The following is a 7,164-nucleotide window of genomic DNA, read 5'->3' as shown; positions in this document are numbered from 1 at the left end:
CATGCTTAATCTGGGTAACTGAGCAGCGTTTAATAAAAGGACAATTTACCCTCGCTGGTTTGACCCAGTGGATAGAGCGTCAGCCCTTGGAATGGAGGGTCCCGGGTTTGATTCCAGTCAAAGGCACAGACCTCGGTTGCAGGCTCCATCCCTGGCCCTGGTTGGGGTGGGTGCGTGAGGTAACCAATCGATGCGTCTCTCTCACATTGATGCTTCTCTCCCTCTTTCTCTCCCTTCCACTCTCTCTAAAAATTAATGGGAAAATATTCTCAGGTGAGGATTAGAAAAAAATAAAAATAAAAGGACAATTTATAAAGGTGTAGGCAGGGCTCGTTGAAGGCTGTAGGGGGAGTGCAGCTCCTCAGGGCTGGCATCATCTGGCTAAAAGGGGCAAAGGGAGAGAATGGGCCCCACTTCCGGTGAGAGAGACATAGAGGGTCAGGAGCTGTCCTTGGAAAGACAGACACAGATAATCTGGGCGGCCTGCAGGGAGGAGATTAGAGCACGAAGGACTCTGACCTCATTGTCCTCCTGCCTTCTGCTGTCCGCTGGTGTCTCACATTGACTGTAACCAACTCGATGTTTGCTGCAGTCCACTAAGGCCAGACTCCCAGCGAAAAGAATAAGGTGAAAAGAGTAGGAGAGGATCTGGAGGGCAGACAGAAGAAATCATAATTTTTCTGTATTTCGAGGGTTTTAGAATACTATCCACATTATAGGCTGTCTCATATTGAGGGAAGGCCGGGGCTACTCACTTAGCTGCTAAGGACCTTTTCCTCCAAGAAGACCTCCTCTCAAGCCCAGCGAAAAAGGGTCTTGCTATTTTCCGAGCATCTCTAGTACTGTGTTTGTCCTACTCATTGAATAATACAGATATTGCCTCGGAGCCTATGTGCATGAAAGCATCTAGTTTTTTTAGCTCCCAAGACAGAGTTGGTGTCTTGCTTATACAGTGTCCTGCAGTCTGAAAATATTAAATGGAAAATTTCAGCATAAACAACTTATATGTTTTAAATTGTGCATCATTCTGAGTACTTCACTTCATCTCATCACATAGACATTGTATCATCTCCCATCATCACAAGAAGATGGTGAGTGAGTACAGGACAGTATCATACAGGGAGTCCCTCAAAAATGTATACACACTTTAACAACCGATAGCTCAATTTTGAAAATGAAATGTATTTTAATAAACACTGCCTTTACCATTATTCAAAGTGCGTGTATATATTTTTTGGGGGGACACTATATTTTGAGAGAGACCACATTCATATCACTGTGATTATGTAGTATATTATTATAATTATTCTATTTTATTATTAGTTATTGTTGTTGATCTCTTATTGTACCTATTTTCTAAATTAAACTTTATCATAGGTGTGTATGTATAGGAAAAAATAGTATAGATAGGATTTAGTACCATCCACCTCTTCAGGCACCCACTGGGGGTCTTAGAATATTTCCACCCCATGGATAAAGGGGACTACTATTTTTGTTTCTTCCAAAATGCCTCACACAATATCTTGTACTCAATTTTTCTATTAAAAGTTTTTTGTTTTTATTTTTGAAGTGGCCAGCCCCACAGGGCAGCAGGGAGAAGAATTATCCATGTCTCCTAGTGTTTCCACTGTCAGTAAGAACGTCCAGTTTGCCTGGATGGTAATGACAGCATTTATATATATATATTTTTATTAATTTTTCACAGAGAGGAAGGGAGAGGGATAGAGAGTTAGAAACATCGATGAGAGAGAAACATCGATCAGCTGCCTCCTGCACACTCCCCGCTGGGGAAGTGCACACAACCCAGGTACATGCCCTTGACGGAATCGAACCTGGGACCTTTCAGTCCGCAGGCCGACGCTCTATCCACTGAGCCAAATCGGTTTCGGCGTAATGACAGCATTTTTAGCAGGATTCGTGCCCCCATCCTTCCACGCAGTTTCCAACACACAGGGCAGCAGGAAGAATAAAAAAGCTGTGATGGTATTGGCATGATTGTTTCTCTTCTTCTGAAGTCTCTTGCTGTTTGCCTGCTTCCTGTCCCAACAGTTACTCCCAGCCTGTTATCAGTTCCTCCCTCTAGTCTCACTCCTCTGTCCTTACTAATCTTTTTATTTTATTTTATTTTATTGTTGATTCCATTACAGATGTCCCCCATTTCACCCTCCTTTATCCCCTCAACCCTGCCCCCACCCTCCCTAGGCCTTCACCACATTGTCTATATCCATGGGCTATGCATATATATTCTTTGGTTGATCTCTTCCTGTCCTCCCTACTCTCTTCCCCTCTGAGATCTGTCAATCTATTCTTTACCTCAGGCTACTGGCTCTAGTTCAGCTAAGTTGTTTGCTGGCTCCTCAACAAAAGAGCATAATTTGCTTCTGATCCTTTTCACACACCTTATTAAAGGTCTAGAACACTCTCTTTCCCCCTCCCTGTGTTATTAGGGAGATAGTGTTGCCCTGAGGTTGTAGGCAAGAATCTTAGCAGAGGGGGAAAAAAATTAGTTATGTTTCTCTAATTTTGCATTTATGTACTTATGTTTTGGAATCTGTAGGTAGTATTTTAGATGTTTCCTTTAAATATATCTTTTTTTTAATCTTCTCAAAGTTATTTTAGTATAGGCTGCATGTTTTGGATCTTGATTATGCCCTCAACATATTACTTATTTCTCCAATTTTTTTTTATTTGTAAACTAGAGGCCCGATGCATGAAGATTCATGCAAGAATGGGCCTTCCTTCCGCTAGCTGCCAGCACCGCCTTTGCTCTGGCCCGGAGCTGCCTTTCCACCTTCCCATGCTGCCCAGAGGCCCGGATCTGCTGGGACGGTGAGGAATGCCTGCGTTGTTGCCATGGCGATGACACAAGCTTCTCCCCCTGCCCCACCCCTGGCTGGTCGGCGCCTGCATATGCAAATTAACCCACCATTTTTGTTGGGTTAATTTGCATACTCAGTCCTCATTGGCTTGGTGGGTGTCACGAAGGTATGATCAATTTGCATCTTTCTCTTTTATTAGTGTAAATTTTATAAGTAGATAGTCAAAATTTTCATACAAATGTTGGTGAAAGCATTAAAATAGATAATTTATTACAGATAGAATTTGATCTATTAACCAACATTCTTTGGTTCTCATTACTCACCTAGCTATTAATTCACTCACTTGTAATATTATCTATGTCAATTTTCTCCTAATGAGTAAGTTTATCATTAAAAATTTCAAATGACTTGCTACAACCCAAATATAACATTTCATGCCAGCCTGGCTATCAGAAAAAGATATTAGGTGAAAGTGCATGATTTATTCTTCATAGGGCCTGACTGGCTCCTAGCCATTAACACATAAATGTTCACACACCCTATTATTGATTTCTTCGAGATATTATTTTTTTGGCCAGTGTTTGAAATAAACTTTGAAGTTTGTCATTTCCAGAAAATGTATTTGAAAAATGGAACATTTGCTTGCTAATCTTCAGTCTTCTGACATCTCTTTTATTCACTACTACGTCTCAAATGCGGATACCTATCCTGCATTACACCAGCAAATTCCTTTACTATTCAGATATAGAATTCATTCTCGTTAGATCCACTTGAACTTAAACAAAAAACTAATTAACTGGATAGTAGCTCTTCAAGTCTCATAGCACCAATTTTGGATTTCAACTCTATATTTGAAAATGTTTATTATATACTTCTTTGTTTGAAGATTATTCTCCTTAAAGGAAAGATAGAAGCAAAATGGGAGACCTAATTCTCTCTTGTATTGGTTATAAATGTGTTGTAATATAATAGATGGTATCAAGTACTGAGTTTCTTGCTTCTTTGTTTTGTTTTGACTTTATTATCTCTCCCCCACCCCCCCAAACAAAAGCAATAACAAACCCAAAATTCCCACAATAAACCAAGTCAAAATGAAGATTTAAAAAGGCAGTGGGAAGGAAGGGTGAGGGCAGAGGAGAGGTGGGCGAAGGTGGGGAAAATGGGGACATCTCTAATAGTGTAAACAATAAAAATTAAGTTAAAAGAAAGAAGTCTATATATATAACCCCGCATCAAATCCAATCAGGTTTTGCTACCAGATGAGCTGTTTTTTGGCTTTCAAAGAGTTTTGAACTTTTGTAAACTTTGTATTGCTATATTAATTATATCAAGGCAAAGTAGAATTTGCCACACAGATACAATAATGGTTTAATATTTGGGAATATATTAACATGATGCACCATATTAATAGCTCAAAGGAGAAAATGTATGTGATGTCTCAACAGTTTTTAAAATGGCATTGGACAAAATCTAACATGTATTGCTGATTTCTAAAATACAGGAATATTAGTATGTGGGTTCATATCATTAAAAAATAAATAAAGAAACAAATAAAGCCAAATTAAAAACAGTCTCCTTCAATTGGAAGGTCTGGCTGTGGGTGGTAAAAGCCCGGGGATCAGGGCTGCTTGCAACCTGACTTCTGGGTACCATGGTGTCCAGCTATTCTTATAGTGTTTATTCTGCTCTTTTTATATCTATGCAGCTTTAAAATGTATTTAGATGACTTTTAAGTGACTAATAATATCCTCCTCTTGTGGGTTCATAATAAAATTGTAATGGCTCCAAAAGCCTGGCCTGTGGAGATGATGGCAAGCAGCGGCAGAGAGGCGTTCTCTCAGGTCTATTTACCCAACACCAGTTTGATTTGATCTCACCATAGTATCGCTTACTGGTCCTAAAATTAGCTACTTCTTTTTTAAAATGTACCCCTTGACATTTGAGTCTGCTGTTTTAGTTCAACACCATAAAATCCAAGTTTTATTTTTAAAGAGACTTTCAGCTACAATACCTAAGACATTTAGCATGAAGAAAAAAATGTGTGCTCAGAAAGGTTATAACTATGCTCCTTCACTTGATTTGTGTTGTTGTTGTTGTTGTTGTGCGTGTGTGTGTTCTAAGTTTGGTTGTTGTGGGTGTGTGTTCCAATGAGTTGATTTTTGTAAGCAATGACTTGGAAACAGGAAGCCAGTAGAATTGTGCTTTCACAAAAGTGCAGCTGCTGAATGAGAGTACTTGGTTCTCCTCTGATTCCTGTGTCTAGCGATGTATACAATTACTGGAAACTACTCTTTTTTTCTTATTAAACTGAAGACGGAGGAGCAATTTAATATTGTCCATTTTCTGCTGAAGAAAAGAAGAATTGATATTAAACTGCACATGAAGGATTGAAATATGTTTTGAGGAAAAATTCTCAACGGTGAGGGTTGTTACATTTTAGAAGGGAATTCTGCCTGCTTTTGGGGACATCAGGTAGGGCAGTGGTCGGCAAATTCATTAGTCAACAGAGCCAAATATCAACAGTACAACGATTGAAATTTCTTTTGAGAGCCAAATTTTTTAAACTTAAACTATATAGGTAGGTACATTGTTATTAACTTAATTAGGGTACTCCTAAGGCTTAGGAAGAGCCACACTCAAGGGGCCAAAGAGTCACATGTGGCTCGCGAGCCACAGTTTGCCGACCACTGAGGTAGGGAGACAAAAGTAGAAGTGGGGTCATTGGGACACAGTATTTGGGGTGGGAAATTATTTCATAATTTTCAGAGAGCCTTTAACAGTAGAATAGGTTGAAAGATGTTTACACTCTTTCTGGAATTCAAGGAAGATATTGGAGGAAGACTGGACAACAGTCTTGGTTAATATTGCCATTCTATGATTCAGTAATTCTTTCAGTTGCAAGTCTATTTTAATTTTAAAAATTTATAATTTCTTTTATTAGCCAAAGCATCACATTTTATTGAACATTGTTATGTGGAAGACTTTTTTGGGTTGGATATAATTTGTATATTGTGAAATTAATCATTGTTGCTTAACAAATACAGAGATGAATGCAAATTTCCAAGGTTGAAGGTGATACAACTTTAAAATATAAATATATATATTTAGTGTATTGGTCCCCTATGTAAATTCCACGAATGCTTACTCTGAATACTCTGGTGGGTTTACCTGACTTGTGAAAATTCTTCCTCTCCACCCAGATTTCCAACTTTCAACTGCCTCATTATTTTGTAGAAATTGAAGATTATTACATGGTGGCTAGTCCTCATATATAGTGTCTCATATATAGCAGTCAGTCTCACACCAGGCAGATGTTGTATGTTAATTATGTACTATCTGAATTTCACAAGCTCTTACAATAATCTTTATAATACCACCCCCAAATCCAGGCAAGAGGGGGCTCTTGTTTGGGTATTGTTATGGGATGAATTGTGTTCCACCCAACTTGCAAATTTAGGTGTTGAAGCCCTGACCCTCAGTTCCTCAGAATTTGACTACTGTGTATTTGGAGATAGGGCCTGGCAATGCTTGGTGTATGCATCTCAGGTGTCTGCTGCTCATGATTTGGAACTCATGATACTAGACCATGAATGTATCTGGCCATAGGCTTCTGCTTTGGTCCCCTAACATATCTGGCACCAAGTTTTACACATGGTTGGCCATATGGAAATATTAGTTGATTTATCTACCTTTTTATGTTCACTATTAGTTGCTTCAAACTCGAGTTCTCTTCTCTCAAATTCACCACAGGGGAGAAGTGCAGATTCCCACAGCTTTCCTCTTTTTAAAATGAGGACTTTTGAGGTTTTCTAAGTACTCTTTTTGTTACTTTTGCTTTGGTGTCAACAACCACTGGGAATTAAAAAATAGGTAAATATCTTCCCACTTTCTGGCTACTCCCTACCATCAGGATTGGGAGCAGCCAAGGGTCTAAAAGGGCCAGGATAGGGGTTGCCAACAGAGGAAGAATAGGAAGTGGGGGAGGGAGGTTCTGGGGTGAACTGTGTGCCAATTGTCATGTGAAAATGTAATCCTGATTGTGATATATGGCAATTATTCAAGAGTAGTCAGAAATCCAGATTTTATTAAAATAAAAATAAAATATGACATGGGCCAAACAAGACAATCCTGTGCGCTATATTCGGTCTGCAGCTTGCAGGTGTATAACTTCTGAGCAAGAAGATCTTTAGACTCAGGATTGAATTTAATGCCATTTGATTTCTTTTTATAGTAAAGAGCAATCAATATCTCAGGACCATTTTATAATAATATTGTGTCATATATGAAGGCTTGTTCCTGACAGCTAGACTCTACATTTTATTATTGTGTCTGGCCCTAGCATAAT

The 7,164-nt window shown here is 38.9% G+C and overlaps 1 pseudogene; it reads right to left on the bottom strand.

The window, feature by feature from the left end:
- Positions 1 to 309: 309 nt before the first annotated feature.
- Positions 310 to 7,164, bottom strand: part of LOC118665694 — a 90,153-nt pseudogene continuing 83,298 nt past the window's right edge.

Source organism: Myotis myotis, unplaced genomic scaffold (genome assembly GCF_014108235.1).
Source record: "Myotis myotis isolate mMyoMyo1 unplaced genomic scaffold, mMyoMyo1.p scaffold_m19_p_1, whole genome shotgun sequence".
NCBI classification, from domain to species: Eukaryota; Metazoa; Chordata; class Mammalia; order Chiroptera; family Vespertilionidae; genus Myotis; species Myotis myotis.
This window is presented reverse-complemented; position numbering and strand designations above follow the sequence as displayed.